Below are 17,118 nucleotides of genomic sequence, written 5' to 3'. Positions count from 1 at the left end.
GTGTGGTACTGTGTCAACTTACAACGGGACCCTACGAATTTCCCTTCACCAATTTGGTTCGTATCGGCAGGATGGGGAGGCAGGACTCAAGCTTCAACATATGCAACCAGGAAGACTCAACTCTCAACTGTTTTCGAGAAGATTGGTTTGAAAATTTTGGGGTGCTTATATACATTAAATGATAAAAATAATGGGACAACGATATGCGCATACACGGACGACGATACTATCTCGTACGCAATGTACAAGTATAAAAGGACAGTGCATTGGCGGAGCTGTCATTTGTTCTCAAGCGATTCATGTGAAAAAAATCACTGACGTGATTACAGCCGCACGACGGGAGTTAACAGACGTTGAACGCGATATGGTATTTGGAGCTAGACGCATAGGACATTATATTTCGGAAATCGTTAGGGACTTCAGCATTCCGAGATACACAGTGTCAAGAGTGTGCCGAGAATACCAAATTTCAGGCATTACCTCTCACCACGGACAGCGCAGTGGTCGACGGCCTTCACTTAACGACCGAGATCAGCGCCGTTTTCGTACAGTTGTCAGTGCTAACAGACAAACAACACTGCGTGGGATCAATGTGGGACGAACGACTAACGTATCCATTGGGGCAGCGCGTCGAAGTTCGGCGATAACAGGCTACTGCCGGCCAGGGTGGCAGAGCGGTTCTAGGTGCTACAGTCTGGAAACGTGCGACCGTTAAGGTCGAAGGTTCGAATCCTGCCTCTGGCATGGATGTGTGTGATGTCTTTAGGTTAGTTAGGTTTAAGTAGTTCTAAGGGACTGATGACCTCAGAAGTTAAGTCCCATAGTGCTCAGAGCCATTTCTGAACAGGCTACAGCAGCAGACGACTGACGTGAGTGCCTTTGCACGATATCGCCTGCAGAGCCTCTTCTGGCCTCGCGGCAACATTGTTTGGTCCCTACACATTTGGAAAACCGTGATCTGGGCAGATGCGTCCCGATTTCAATTGGTAAGAGCTGATTGTAGGATTCAAGTGTGACGCACCCCACGAAGCCATGGACCCAAGCTGTCAGGAAGCCACTGTGAAAGCTACTGGTAGCTCCAGAATGGTATGGGCCATATTTACATGGAATTATCTGGATCCTTTGGTTCAACAGAACCGGTCATCGACTGGAAATGGTTAAGTTCGGTTACTTGGAGACCATCTGCAGCGATGTCATGTCACTGACAATTGTGATTGTTTGAGAAGGGTTTGAAGAACATTCTGGAGAATTGAGAAATGATTTGTTCACCCCGATCGCCCGACATGAATCCCTGGGGATAACCGAGAAGTCAGTTCGTGTACAACATCCTGCACCGACAATACTTTCGCAATAATGGACGGCTATAGAAGCAGAATGGCTCAACATCTGTGCAGGGGACCTCCAACGACTTGTTGAGTCCATGCCACATCGAGTTCCTGCACTAGGCCGGGCAAAAGGGACCCGACAACATATTAGGAGGCATCCCACGACATTTGACACACCAGTAAGCTCTATATGGTCGCAAATGTGCAAACAGTTCCAGCCGAGTGAGTAAGCGCGTACTTTCAAAGAGCGAGGTTTCTGGACTGAATTTTGCTGCTGGTACAGTTTTCATTCCCACGTAATTCCAGCAACATACTGTGACTGTAGAACAAATTATCAATATTTAACGACTCGTTTACGGGATATTTATTCTGAAAAAAGAGACAAAATTTTTTCTCGAGAAGATTGCAACTAAAAAGGGTACATAACAAGTGACAAGTATAATGAATAACCTGTAGAGCACAGCTTGAATCGGGATGATACTTATAACAGACACAATAATTGTTATTATTGAGAGGTACAACACGCGTGAAGAACGCCGGATTTTTCAATGTGTCTATTGCAAAACAAACTTGGTTTAGTTCATAAAAGGTTCTTCGTCAACACACAATTTAGCAGCGTGCCACGCATATCGAAGCATATCACCGAATACTGGTGCAGACGACTGATAGTGTACGAGTGATTTAATTTTCATGCAGTCTTCTCTAGAACCTACCTCCCTATGCTTTCCGATTATGTACGCACAATTCTGTAGTCGTTTTACAAGGTTCCTCGCCTGCATGTAAATATAAACGTCAAAGGCTGCACCGGCGGAATAGATTGGGGAGGGATTACTTTAATGCTGCACGTTGCCAGAGTAACGTGGGAATGAAAAAATGTGCCGGTAGCCAGATTGGAAAAATTGGAAAATTTGTGGTAAATTCTATGGGACCAAACTGCTGAGATCATCGGTCCCTAGGCTTACACACTGCTGAATCTAACTTTAACTTACAGTAAGGACAACACACACACCCATATGCCCGAGGGAGGACTCGAACCTCCGGCGGGGGCAGCCGCGAGAACCGTGGCAAGCCGCCCAAGAGCCAGATTGGTCCCCAGGAAACCCGCGCTTACGGAACTAACTGTTTTCTCGATCGGCTATGAACTCCTTGAATGCTACAGACCGTTCAAAGAAAATAAGCAGGCTTAAAGTTTTCAAGCTCGATTTTCTCCAAAATTATTGACAGATGTGTCTTCCTGTTTACATATGTTGAACTCCTAGTTGTGCACTACACACCCTGTCAGTATGAATAAAATAACAAAACTGTGAGGTCGTCCACATGAGTGCTAAAATGAATCCGTTGAACTTCGGTTACACGATAACTCAGTCAAATCTAATGGCCATAAATTCAACTAAATGCCTAGGAACGACAGTTACGAAAAACTTAAATTGAAAGGAACACATAGAAAATGTTGTGGGGAAGGCAAACCGAAGACTGCGTTTTACTGGCAGGACACATCGAAAGTGTAACAGATCTACCAAAAGGCGACTGCCTACACTACGCTTGTCCGTCCTCTTTTAGAATATTGCTGCGTGGTGTGGGGTCCTTACCAGATAGGACTGACGGAGTACATAGAAAAAGTTCAAAGAAGAGCAGTACGTTTTGTATTATCGCGAAATAGGGAAGAGAGTGTCACTGAAATGATACAAGATTTGGGGTGGTCATCATTGAAACAAATGCGTTATTCGTTGCGGCGGAATCTTCTCACGAAATTTCAGACACCAACTGCCTCAAATGACTCTGAGTACTATGGGACTTAACTTCTGAGGTCATCAGTCCCCTAGAACTTAGAACTACTTAAACCTAACTAACCTAAGGACATCACACACATCCATGCCCGAGGCAGGATTCGAACCTGCGACCGTAGCGATCGCACAATTCCATACTGTAGCGCCTAGAACCGCTCGGCCACTCTGGCCGGCCAAACGGTCTCCTCCGAATGCGAAAATATTTTGTTGACGCCGACGATCACCATAATAAAATAAGGGAAATCAGAGCACGCACGGAAAGGTACAGGTGTTCGCCCTTCCCCCGCGCTATAAGAGATTAGAATAATAGAGAATTGTGAAGGTGGTTCGGTGAACCCTCTGCCAGGCACTTAAATGTGATTTGCAGAGTATCTATGTATATATAAAGTTCGTACGGTCTCCTTGTTAGTCCTTTAAATCTTTCAGCTTTCTGTGTCCACTTACCTGATATTTCCTATATCATCTATGTCACTCTCATCCGTAATAATACAAAACCTCTTGCAGTATTATGTTTGACATGTTGTTCGCGCCTACTTCGATAGATATGTTCCGTTTTTGTTCAAGTTTTTGTTTCAAGCTACGCCGCTATCAAAGCTAGTAGACACTTAGATATGAGAGAAATTTTCTGAATATAAATCCCTTGTTTCAATTTTGTAACAAAATGTAAAAGAAGCTTTCGACACGGCTACCCTTAACTGCAAGTGTATACCTCAGACGTTAGGTGTGTTTTATATTGCGAACATCAAACGTTAACGCTGTGACATGTCATACATCGTCTATCAAAAGCCTGCCGTAGAAGCGAGGTCGGCAGAGAAACTACGCTGGCAGCTTAAACTAAGAAATGCGAACAACAGATGTGCATTCCCTCAGCCAGTTGTGAGCAGGCAATGTTGAGTACTGCAAAGACTCAATGGAGAAACGAAGTGAGTGTCTCGAAATCAAGTATTCCAACACATTCTCCACACCTTTGGGACGATTTTAGGGAGTATACGGGTGGGGAAACAATATTACAATGCTCAAACTTGATTTTGTATCCCACCTTCTCTGTTAGCTTAATCTGTAATTTCCAAATACATTATATGTCCCCGTTCAGGTACCAGCGGGTTCAGAGCATTTTTAATACTATGCCCTGCGAGTGAAACAATTCAAATGGATCAAATGGCTCTGAGCAGTATAGGACTTAACATCTGAGGTCATCAGTCCGCTAGAACTTAGAACTACTTAAACCTAACTAACCTGAGGACATCACACACCTAAGGACATCACACACATCCATGCCCGAGGCAGGATTCGAACCTGCGACCGTAGCGATCGCACAATTCCATACTGTAGCGCCTAGAACCGCTCGGCCACTCTGGCCGGCCAAACGGTCTCCTCCGAATGCGAAAATATTTTGTTGACGCCGACGATCACCATAATAAAATAAGGGAAATCAGAGCACGCACGGAAAGGTACAGGTGTTCGCCCTTCCCCCGCGCTATAAGAGATTAGAATAATAGAGAATTGTGAAGGTGGTTCGGTGAACCCTCTGCCAGGCACTTAAATGTGATTTGCAGAGTATCTATGTATATATAAAGTTCGTACGGTCTCCTTGTTAGTCCTTTAAATCTTTCAGCTTTCTGTGTCCACTTACCTGATATTTCCTATATCATCTATGTCACTCTCATCCGTAATAATACAAAACCTCTTGCAGTATTATGTTTGACATGTTGTTCGCGCCTACTTCGATAGATATGTTCCGTTTTTGTTCAAGTTTTTGTTTCAAGCTACGCCGCTATCAAAGCTAGTAGACACTTAGATATGAGAGAAATTTTCTGAATATAAATCCCTTGTTTCAATTTTGTAACAAAATGTAAAAGAAGCTTTCGACACGGCTACCCTTAACTGCAAGTGTATACCTCAGACGTTAGGTGTGTTTTATATTGCGAACATCAAACGTTAACGCTGTGACATGTCATACATCGTCTATCAAAAGCCTGCCGTAGAAGCGAGGTCGGCAGAGAAACTACGCTGGCAGCTTAAACTAAGAAATGCGAACAACAGATGTGCATTCCCTCAGCCAGTTGTGAGCAGGCAATGTTGAGTACTGCAAAGACTCAATGGAGAAACGAAGTGAGTGTCTCGAAATCAAGTATTCCAACACATTCTCCACACCTTTGGGACGATTTTAGGGAGTATACGGGTGGGGAAACAATATTACAATGCTCAAACTTGATTTTGTATCCCACCTTCTCTGTTAGCTTAATCTGTAATTTCCAAATACATTATATGTCCCCGTTCAGGTACCAGCGGGTTCAGAGCATTTTTAATACTATGCCCTGCGAGTGAAACAATTCAAATGGATCAAATGGCTCTGAGCAGTATAGGACTTAACATCTGAGGTCATCAGTCCGCTAGAACTTAGAACTACTTAAACCTAACTAACCTGAGGACATCACACACCTAAGGACATCACACACATCCATGCCCGAGGCAGGATTCGAACCTGCGACCGTAGCGATCGCACAATTCCATACTGTAGCGCCTAGAACCGCTCGGCCACTCTGGCCGGCCAAACGGTCTCCTCCGAATGCGAAAATATTTTGTTGACGCCGACGATCACCATAATAAAATAAGGGAAATCAGAGCACGCACGGAAAGGTACAGGTGTTCGCCCTTCCCCCGCGCTATAAGAGATTAGAATAATAGAGAATTGTGAAGGTGGTTCGGTGAACCCTCTGCCAGGCACTTAAATGTGATTTGCAGAGTATCTATGTATATATAAAGTTCGTACGGTCTCCTTGTTAGTCCTTTAAATCTTTCAGCTTTCTGTGTCCACTTACCTGATATTTCCTATATCATCTATGTCACTCTCATCCGTAATAATACAAAACCTCTTGCAGTATTATGTTTGACATGTTGTTCGCGCCTACTTCGATAGATATGTTCCGTTTTTGTTCAAGTTTTTGTTTCAAGCTACGCCGCTATCAAAGCTAGTAGACACTTAGATATGAGAGAAATTTTCTGAATATAAATCCCTTGTTTCAATTTTGTAACAAAATGTAAAAGAAGCTTTCGACACGGCTACCCTTAACTGCAAGTGTATACCTCAGACGTTAGGTGTGTTTTATATTGCGAACATCAAACGTTAACGCTGTGACATGTCATACATCGTCTATCAAAAGCCTGCCGTAGAAGCGAGGTCGGCAGAGAAACTACGCTGGCAGCTTAAACTAAGAAATGCGAACAACAGATGTGCATTCCCTCAGCCAGTTGTGAGCAGGCAATGTTGAGTACTGCAAAGACTCAATGGAGAAACGAAGTGAGTGTCTCGAAATCAAGTATTCCAACACATTCTCCACACCTTTGGGACGATTTTAGGGAGTATACGGGTGGGGAAACAATATTACAATGCTCAAACTTGATTTTGTATCCCACCTTCTCTGTTAGCTTAATCTGTAATTTCCAAATACATTATATGTCCCCGTTCAGGTACCAGCGGGTTCAGAGCATTTTTAATACTATGCCCTGCGAGTGAAACAATTCAAATGGATCAAATGGCTCTGAGCAGTATAGGACTTAACATCTGAGGTCATCAGTCCGCTAGAACTTAGAACTACTTAAACCTAACTAACCTGAGGACATCACACACATCCATGCCCGAGGCAGGATTCGAACCTGCGACCGTAGCGGTCGCGCAGTTCCAGACTGAAGTGCCTACAACCGCTCGGCCACTGCGGCCGGCAGTGAAACAGTTCCAGCAACCCATCTGCCTCGGTTTATTGACTTATTCCAGAACGAAGTAGATTAAGAACGACGAGAAAACGTGCAATTTATCGGCTTCGCCGAGTGATGTGTTGGTCTCCGACGTGAAAAATTCAGTCTGTAGAAGCCCCGAGGTAACAACGGACGCCGGTGCCCGATCGTTTCTCGCACGGGCTAGCCGCTAACGGCTTTTCAATTTTCTGCCTCGGAGTCCAAAAATCCCCGCTCCATGAAACTCGAGGAGAAAAAGAGCGCTTAACGGCTGGGTGCTGCTGGGAGCGGAAATTTCAAGCCGAAACGCGGAGGCCTCGAGAGAAATCGATCGTGGACTTTTCTCATTAAACAGTCCTATTATTATCCTCGCTGGCCACTCCATCCTCTGCAGACTGCGACTTCTCGTGCTTGCTTCAGACGGGCTTTGCCGAACGAGAACAAGGCAGTATTCGCTTCTAAGCCGGCCCTTATAGTCACCGGATTTACTTAATCTGAACGTCACACTCTGTTTCCTGCTAAACTCAAATTTACGTGCACTTTATTACTTTTTAAGATAATCCAACTGTTGAAAGCTCTCTAACAGGTTTGAAATCAAGTACGTCACTGAGTTTAAACGCTTCGAACTGAAAATTAATGCCGTTATTGTGGGATTATTTAAGGTGTGCTGCTTTAACAAAAAATCTTTTTCACTGCGTAACTCTGAATTCGCAGCAGGATGAAGCAGCTCTTCATATGCCATTACAAGAGTTTATTCGTGCCCGTTACACCTCATATTGATGTTCGTTATGACCATAATGACGAACATGAGTTACAAACCCAATTAAAGTTTAATGATTTAATACCCATTATGTAAAGAACATCTGACACTTAGGTAGCTATTTCACTGGAGCTTGATAGCATTATTCACTGCCGGAAAAAAAATTGTACACTTGGAAAGACGACATCGATTTTGATCAGATGGCGACCTGTGCCACCTGGGGGATAGTAAACTACCGGCCATTAAAATTGCTACACCACGAAGATGGCGTGCTACAGACGCGAAATTTAACCGACAGGAAGAAGATGCTGTGATATGCAAATGATTAGCTTTTCAGAGCCTTCACACAAGATTGGCGCCGGTGGCGACACCTACAACGGGCTGACATAAGGGAAGTTTCCAACCGATTTCTCATACACATACAGCAGTTGACTCGCGGTGCCTGGTGAAATGTTGTTGTGATGCCTCGTGTAAGGTGGAGAAATGAGTACCATCACGTTTCCGACTTTGATAAAGGTCGGATTGTAGCCTATCACGATTGCGGTTAATCGTATCGCGACATTGCTGCTCGAGTTCGTCGAGATGCCATGACTATTAGCAGAATATGTAATCGGTGGGTTCAAGAGAGTAATACGGAACGCCGTGCTGGATCCCAACGGCCTCGTATCACTAGCAGTCGAGATGACAGGCATCTTATCCGCATGGCTGTAACGGATCGTGCAGCCGCGTCTCGATCCTTGAGCTAACAGATGGGGACGTTTGCAAGACAACAACCATCTGCACGAACAGTTCGACGACGTTTGTAGCAGCATGGACTATCAGCTCGGAGACCATGGCTGCGGTTACCCTTGACGCTGCATCACAGACAGGAGCGCCTGCGACGGTGTACTCAACGACGAAACTGGGTGCACAAATAGCAAAACGTCATTTTTTCGGATGAATCCAGGTTCTGTTTACAGCATCATGATGGTCGCATCCGTGTTTGGAGACATCGCGGAGAACTCACATTGGAAGCGTATATTCGTCATTGCCCTACTGGCAATGGCATTGGCTACACTTCTCGGTCACCTCTTGTTCGCATTGAAGGCACTTTTGAACAGTGGACGTTATATTTCAGATGCGTTACGACCCGTGGATCTACCCTTCATTCGATCCCTGCGAAACCCTACATTTCAGCAGGATAATGCACGACCGCATGTTGCAGGTCCTGTACGGGCCTTTCTGGATACAGAAAATGTTCGACTGCTGCCCTGGCCAGCACATTCTCCAGATCGCTCACCAACTGAAAGACGTCTGGTCAATGGTGGGCGAGCAACTGGCTCGTCACAATACGCCAGTCACTACTCTTGATGAACTGTGGTATCGTGTTGAAGCTGCATGGGCAGTTGTACCTGTACACGCCATCCAAGCTCTGCTTGACTCGATGCGTATCAAGGCCGTATTACGGCCAGAGGTGGTCGTTCTGGGTACTGATTTCTCAGGATCTATGCACCCAAATTGCATGAAAATGTAACCACGTGTCAGTTCTAGTATAATGCATTTGTCCAATGAATACCCGTTTATCATCTGCATTTCTTCTTGGTGTAGCAATTTTAATGGCCAGTAGTGTAGATGTACTGATAATGGTTTCAAACATCGTCTGCCAACTGACAGCATATTGGCACAGCTACCACATTGCCATCTGTGTCTACCCTTTAATAGGGAATTATGACTGCCAAAAGGCTCAGTGTGGTGCATACGTGTAGAGCAACGATGTTGATCACCAGACGAGGTTCTGGGCGTCCACGCAGCACAGACGCCCGCCAGGATCTCCGTACTGTAAGGACAGCAGTGGCAGGTCGTACAGCTACCACAGCACAGATCCTGGATTGCGAGAAGTACAGGCTGTCCATAAAGTCGCTTTACAATATATATATATATATATATATATATATATATATATATATATATATATATATATATATATATATATATGGTTCAAATGGTTCTGAGCACTATGGGACTTAACCGCTGAGGTCATCAGTCCCCTAAAACTTTGAGCTACTTAAACCTAACTAACCTAAGGACATCACACACACCCATGCCCAAGGCAGGATTCGAACCTGCGACCGTAACGGTCGCCCGGTTCCAGACTGTAGCGCCTAGAACCGCTCGGCCACTCCGGCCGGCAAAGTCCCTTTACAACTTCGAAATTTTATTACAACGGAAGTTGTTGAAATATTTTAACAACATTTCTTTTATTGTAATAAGTATTTATAAAAGTTTTTTGACAGTGTTTAATAGACTTCTACATGGGCGCCTTTAGTTGCACCAAGCACATCAACACGGTATTCGATTTCTTGCCATGTTCGCTGTAGCATAACGTCATCAATGGTGGCAATGGCATTATGAATCCTTAGTTTCCAGTCAGCAATGTCACGTATCTGTGTTTGATACACGATATCTTTTACATAACCCCATAAAAAAAGTCCAAGGGAGTGATATCTGGCGAACGCGGTGGCCAAGGAATTGGCCCATCCCTCCCAATCCATCTGCCTGGAAATGTTTCACTGAGGAACCGACGAACATGCAGTCCCCAATGTGGTGGTGGTCCGGCCGGGGTGGCCGAGCGGTTCTAGGCGCTTCAGTCTGGAACCGCGCGACCGCTACGGTCGCAGGTTCGAATCCTGCCTCGGGCATGGATGTGTGATGTCCTTAGGTTATTAGGTTAGTTAGGTTTAAGTAGTTCTAAGTTATAGGGGACTGATGACCTCAGATGTTAAGTCCCATAGTGATTCGGTCAGAAGGTCGAGGTAAACATCTGCAGTAATTGTTGACACGTTGAAGAAAAATGGACCAATTATTCGGTTGAACATTATTCCACACCACACATTCACTTGTCGACTATCCCGGTGAAGCTCCCTAGTCGGGGGGGGGGGGGGGGGGGGGTGTTCAGGTCCCCAGATTCTCACATTGTGTCTGTCTAATGTCCCAGAAACATGAAAAGTTGCCTCGTCACTGACTCGCTTGAGTAATGCTTCATCCTGCGAAAGGCGTTCCAGCATGTTGAGTGCAAACTCTGTCCGTTTTGGCTTGTCATTTGCCCCAAGTGTCTGTAACAGTTGCACTTTGTAAGCGTACAGCCGTAAGTTCTTGTGGAGGGCCTTATGCACAGTTGAACGTGGTAGTTGCAACTGTCTGGCAGCAGTGCGGATGGACTTCGTAGGTGAACGAGTGAAGACGTTTAAAACGCGATAGATGTTTCCCTCGGATGTTCTTATTCCCCCGCTCCTCCCTTTGTCCAACACTGTCCCTGTCTCCATATAATTTTTGTGCCATGCACAGGTTGAAGGGCGCGATGGTGGATCTCTTCAATTCTTCGATCGGAAGTTTCGTTGAGCCTGACCTCCTATTTTGTGTCAGTAAACTAGGACACACATTGTGCCTTCTCTTGACGAGTTGCCATTTTATAGAGGTTCAGTTCCTTCCATCAACAGAATATCAGAAACACAAAATTTCAGTACCGTATATATATATATATAAACTTCAGTAAACAGTGATTACAATAAAAGAAATTTTGTTAAAGTATTTCAACAACTGCCGTTGTAATAAAATTTTGAAGTTTTAAAGGGACTTTATGGACACCCAGTACAACTCCCGTTCGCCTTTCGTGTTTGTGGAGGGGACGCTGACTAGCGCCCAGCACATGCAAAATGTTGTTCTTCCTTTTCTTGCAACAGGAAGGTGATGGGTTGTTCCAGCAGGATAATGCTCGCTCACACACTGCCCGTGAAACTCAACGTGCTCTGCAAAACGTGCTGCAGCTATCCTGCCAGCACGATCTCCGGACTTGTCTCCAATCGAGCACGTGTGTGATACGAAAGGACGAGGAGTGACTCGTGCTACTCGTCAGCTAACAGCTTTTACAGAACTACGTGAACAGGTCGAGCCAGAAAGACTTTCGCCTCGCACTCTGTGAAGAGATTTTGGATCGCACAAATGAAAACTAGACTTTCCTTAAGAGAATCATAAATGGGGTCTACGGTTATCATGCCGAGACCAGGGTTCATATTCACAATGGGTCGGGAAAGGTTCTCCAAGACCAAAAAAAGCTCGTCATACCAAACTTCCTGGCAGATTAAAACTGTGTGCCGGACCGAGACTCGAACTCGGGACCTTTGCATTTCGTGGGCAAATGCTCTACCATCTGAGCTACCCAAGCACGACTCGATCCGGCACACAGTTTTAATCTGCCAGGAAGTTTCATGTCAGCGCACACTCCGCTGCAGAGTGAAAATCTAATTCTGGAAACATCCCCTAGGCTGTGGCTAAGCCATGTCTCCGCAATATCCTTTCTTTCAGGAGTGCTCGTTCTGCAAGTTTCGCAGGAGAGCTTCTGTAAAGTTTGGAAGGTAGGAGACGAGGTACTGTTGCGTCCTGAAGGAGGGTCCTCTCAAACTTCCGTCCGGCATTTTTAAACCGTGTGAAAGACTTACAACACCGAGTACGGCTTCAGCACTCATCACAGTAGGCTTCCTGCATAATCTGGTGTGTCTCCGTAAGCGTTTTCTTGAGTTCCACGCCCTATTTGCCCAAGAAATTCACAGTGCCGTAGACACTGGCGAGCAGATTGATGCCGTATTCCTGGACTTCAGGAAGGCATTTGATACGGTTCCGCACTTACGTTTAGTGAAAAAAATACGAGCTTACGGAATATCGGACCAGGTTTGTGATTGGATTCAGGATTTCCTAGAAGAAAGAACACAACATGTCATTCTTAACGGTTCAAAATCTGCAGATGTAGAGGTAATTTCGGGAGTACCGCAGGGAAGCGTGATAGGACCTTTATTGTTTACAATATACATAAATGACTTAGTTGACAACATCGGTAGCTCCGTGAGGCTATTTGCAGATGACACGGTTGTCTACAAGAAAGTAGCAACATCAGAAGACTCGTACGTACTCCAGGAGGACCTGCAGAGGATTAATGCATGGTGCGACAGCTGGCAGCTTTCCCTAAACGTAGATAAATGTAATATAATGCGCATACATAGGGGCAGAAATCCATTCCAGTACGATTATGCCATAGGTGGTAAATCATTGGAAGCGGTAACGACCGTAAAATACTTAGGAGTTACTATCCGGAGCGATCTGAAGTGGAATGATCACATAAAACAAATAGTGGGAAAAGCAGGCGCCAGGTTGAGATTCATAGGAAGAATTCTAAGAAAATGTGACTCATCGACGAAAGAAGTAGCTTACAAAACGCTTGTTCGTCCGATTCTTGAGTATTGCTCATCAGTATGGGACCCTTACCAGGTTGGATTAATAGAAGAGATAGACATGATCCAGCGAAAAGCAGCGCGATTCGTCATGGGGACATTTAGTCAGCGCGAGAGCGTTACGGAGATGCTGAACAAGCTCCAGTGGCGGACACTTCAAGAAAGGCGTTACGCAATACGGAGAGGTTTATTATCGAAATTACGAGAGAGCACATTCCGGGAAGAGATGGGCAACATATTGCTACCGCCCACATATATCTCGCGTAATGATCACAACGAAAAGTTCCGAGAAATTAGAGCAAATACGGAGACTTACAAGCAGTCGTTCTTCCCACGCACAATTCGTGAATGGAACAGGGAAGGAGGGATCAGATAGTGGTACAATAAGTACCCTCCGCCACACACCGTAAGGTGGCTCGCGGAGTATAGATGTAGATGTAGATGTAGATGTAGAATTTAATGCAGTCGCGTTGCTCCTCTAACTCTGCCATGTCGAAATTCGCAAATTATGCGTCACAACTTACTACTCAATACAGCACTGAACAATAACTAAGGTAGTTACACATTAAACACAGGCGTGTGCATGGATGCCAGCACACCACTGCGACAAATCACAGTTAAGAACAACAGATTCTGAAAAGTAGCATTCACAGAAATCACTGCTATCGGAAAAGCGCGGTTTAGCCCATCACTAGTACGTATAGTACTCGGCATGTGGCGGGAGGAGGGAACAGACAGTCGCTCGACTAATCTCGGAGTGGCAGCACGGACTAGCGTGATGCACAAAGGCGCGTGCACACCCGCGGCCAAAGGGAGGTGAGTCACGCGCGTGCATTACGGCTGATGCTCGATATCCGCAGTCGGCCATCCAGCTGCAGATTGAGCCCCGGCGGCCGGCGTGCGCTGGCCAAGAGGGAAGTGCCCACTTTATCGCATTGTCAGCAATCTGCGCGGGGGGAGCGCCTTCCCCAACCCTGCCATTGGGCTGGAGAGCAATCCCACGAGCGCCGCCGCTGCCGCTGCCTTTGTTCTGCTCTTCGATGACGCCGTCGTCTCCCCCGTACCGCTCCTGCTGCTGATAGGGTCAGTCGGTGAGGGACGAGCAACAAAATCTTTAAAATTAGAAGGAAGGTCAGCACTTGTCGTACCTTTGATGATTTATTAACAGCAAAATCAATTTCCGATCACATAATGATCATCTTCAGTGCTAGAAGTTAAAAATTTCACATAGCGATCAGTGAATAAGAAACAAAAGACCGCAAATGCACCTGAGTATAAACCAACTGTTGGTAAGAACATACCTTTAGCGTACAATTTAAAGCTCGTAGGCACTGGTGTCTTAGTTATTAGCAGTTAACAGTAGCTATGAAACGATCACAATAACTGAAGCCGCTGTTTACATTCACCTATAGAGCAGACCTCGGTGTGACAGTCTTGGAACGCCCTCTATGTGACATGTCATGTGAAGACTCAACGTTACTTTACCTGGCAAGAGATTACCACAAAATACCAAATGTGCACTTGCAAATCATTAATTGAATATTTCAGTTTTAAAATTGTACATTAAAAACGCATAGCAAAAAGGAAGGAGGACATGCACATCTTGCCAACATACACTGGAATGTTATTTTCAAAACAACTTACAAAAGAAACATGCAAGAATAAAAATCATCAGGTAAATTATAAGGTGTCAGATAATAGGACTACCCCCTTCTAAGTCATCTCCCTTTGTCGTCCCCCTCCCCCGCCCCCGCCTTTCGTCTTTTCCTCTCCTCCCTCCTTTTTCTTCCCCCTCCTCTGTCCAGGTCCCCCCTCCCATCAGCCCTTGCCTATGGAGTGTCATTTGCCGACTTTTTAGTGCAGTGTTCCCAGTGATTGTTAAGAGTTTGTGAGTCTTTTCCGAAGTGTTGCGAACGGACATCATGCTGTCGCACGGTGTGATTTTTTTTATATCTCTTGCGAACTCCTCCAGCTGTCCTTAAGATTTTATATTTATTTGGTTACTAGTTTCAACGTTGCGTCAACTCCATCTTCAGCCTCATACACTTTGACGAAGTCAATTGTGTGTGGTTGAGTAATAGAAGCCGGTGTGGCCGTGCGGTTAAAGGCGCTTCAGTCTGGAACCGCGTGACCGCTCCGGCCGCAGGTTTGAATCCTGCCTCGGGCATGGATGTGTGTGATGTCCTTAGGTTAGTTAGATTTAAGTAGTTCTAAGTTCTAGGGGACTGATGACCACAGATGTTACGTCCCATAGTGCTCAGAGCCATTTAAACCATTTTTTTTGAGTACTAGAAGTTGTTAAGTCCCGTAGTGCTTCGAGCCATTTGAACCATTTGAATTGGCGTGCTTTGTGTTACACTGCCACAAGACATATACATAGTTTCTAAGTTTAATACTTCACTTCTTGCGTCAAACCTTTAACATAAGTAATCATTTTGAAGTTGAAGCTCTTCTGTCCGTTTTTGGTTACAAATAGATCTGTTTTTGAAGATGTTACATCCTGAGGAAAACACAATTTTTATTTCCACAAAATTAGTTAATGGCAGGTGTAACCATAATACGCCCAGTCGCAAATTTTCGAGGAAAATAACTGTCCTGCAGTAAATTCTGTATTGTTAAAGATGACAAACTGTGAAACAAAACAGCTGCATTAAATTACATAAAATCCAGGAAATCCACAGGATGTGGTAACAAGGCATATGTCCAAAATTTTGTCCGTTCTTCAGATATGTAAATACTGTCTTAAAAACTCAGATTTATATGTGTGCAAGTAGTAAAAAGTATTTTTACTGTTTTGTAGAAGATAACAAAAAAGCCACAGAAGATTCTAAAACTTCAGCGGAACATTTTTGGGAAATAAAAAGTGTTTTTTTTCAAGGCGGCCCTCTCCAAAAACAAATCTTTAACTTAAAATTATACCTCTTAATGAGTAGATTATGACAGCATTTTAAATATTTAAATTAGACCAGTATTTTTACGAAGTACTAAAAGAAAAATTTTTATTGTCCCTAGAGGCCGTTAGATAGGTAAATTGCAACCGTTTATCAATACCAATGGAAAAAATGCTCCGGTCGGTGCCCAAAAAAAAAAGCGAATATCTTCTTCTTCTTAGAACTTTAAAAGACTGACAGAAACGTGTGGAACGGAACCATTTGCCTCAATCCTCATTCCCTCTTCCTCACCTAAAATTTTGGCATGTGAACTCATTGGCGCTCTTTTAACACAAAAAATTCTAAATACTTTTTGCAGTACCTCTCAGTAGTTATGCCTTCGTTGTCGGCATCTCCCTCTCACTGCCAGTGTCTGTGTGTCTCTCCTGCTGTCTCCTTTTCCTCCCACTGATTCACAGTATATTCCAATGTCACTATCGCCTCTTTCGCTTAGACTATCTCCTGTCTTTCTTTACCACTGCTGCTGTCTCCACCGCACCTGAGCAGCCCAAAAATTCTAGGCGGTCCAACTTATTATTGCCCCTATACCAACGTGTTTAAAGTTTCGGTCCAAAATGCGCCCTCGCCTTTGACTTATCGTCTCCCTCTCACTGCCAGTGTCTACGTCTCTCTCCCGGTGTCCTACGTGTTAAACTTCGCTGGTCTGGGAGAGTCCAGACCCTCCCCCCCACCCCCCAGCCTATGCATGCTCTTCACTCAACTTTATTTTTCATTTCCACTGCCTCCTCTCTCCTATACTCCCACTGCTTCTATCTCCACCCACCTCTGGCTTCCTTTTACTGCCATTGTCTCTCACTGACCATGCACGCCTCTTCTTTGTTTGGCTCTCACTGCTATTGTCTACATTCGTCTTTCTTTCTCTTTCACTTCCACTTTTTCTCTACCACCATGTCTCCTTTCCCTGCCAACGTCACTGTCTCTAAGCTATTCTCTTTCGGCCCAAGAAAGCCTAAATATGTTCGCATATATATTAGGTTAACAAAAAATTGTTTCATTTACATTTTTTTCTGAATATTTTGCTCTTCGACCACAATGCATCGAAAACATCCAGCTTATGATTTGCGCCCTGATAGAGTAAAAATTATATTAGAAATGTTTTACCGACTGTGCAGTCTCTCGAGTTGCACACAATTTTTGTAAATAATTTTGAGTTCTTTTCAGCCAAGTTAAGGTTTTTTAGCCCATTTTTTGTCACTGCACTACCACTTTGGGCATGTGTGTATAGACGTGAAGTGCCCATTACAATAAAACAACGCGTCGAAGTTCTTTGCTGAAAAACTGCTGATTAAAAACAATTTG

General features: G+C 44.6%; 1 protein-coding gene across 1 annotated transcript in view; it reads right to left on the bottom strand.

The window, feature by feature from the left end:
• The window catches only part of LOC126416607 (low-density lipoprotein receptor-related protein 1), a 772,143-nt gene that overhangs the window by 623,060 nt on the left and 131,965 nt on the right, over positions 1–17,118 (bottom strand). The window lies entirely within an intron of this gene.

This window comes from Schistocerca serialis, chromosome 8 (genome assembly GCF_023864345.2).
Source record: "Schistocerca serialis cubense isolate TAMUIC-IGC-003099 chromosome 8, iqSchSeri2.2, whole genome shotgun sequence".
In the NCBI taxonomy this organism is placed as follows: domain Eukaryota; kingdom Metazoa; phylum Arthropoda; class Insecta; order Orthoptera; family Acrididae; genus Schistocerca; species Schistocerca serialis.
This window is presented reverse-complemented; position numbering and strand designations above follow the sequence as displayed.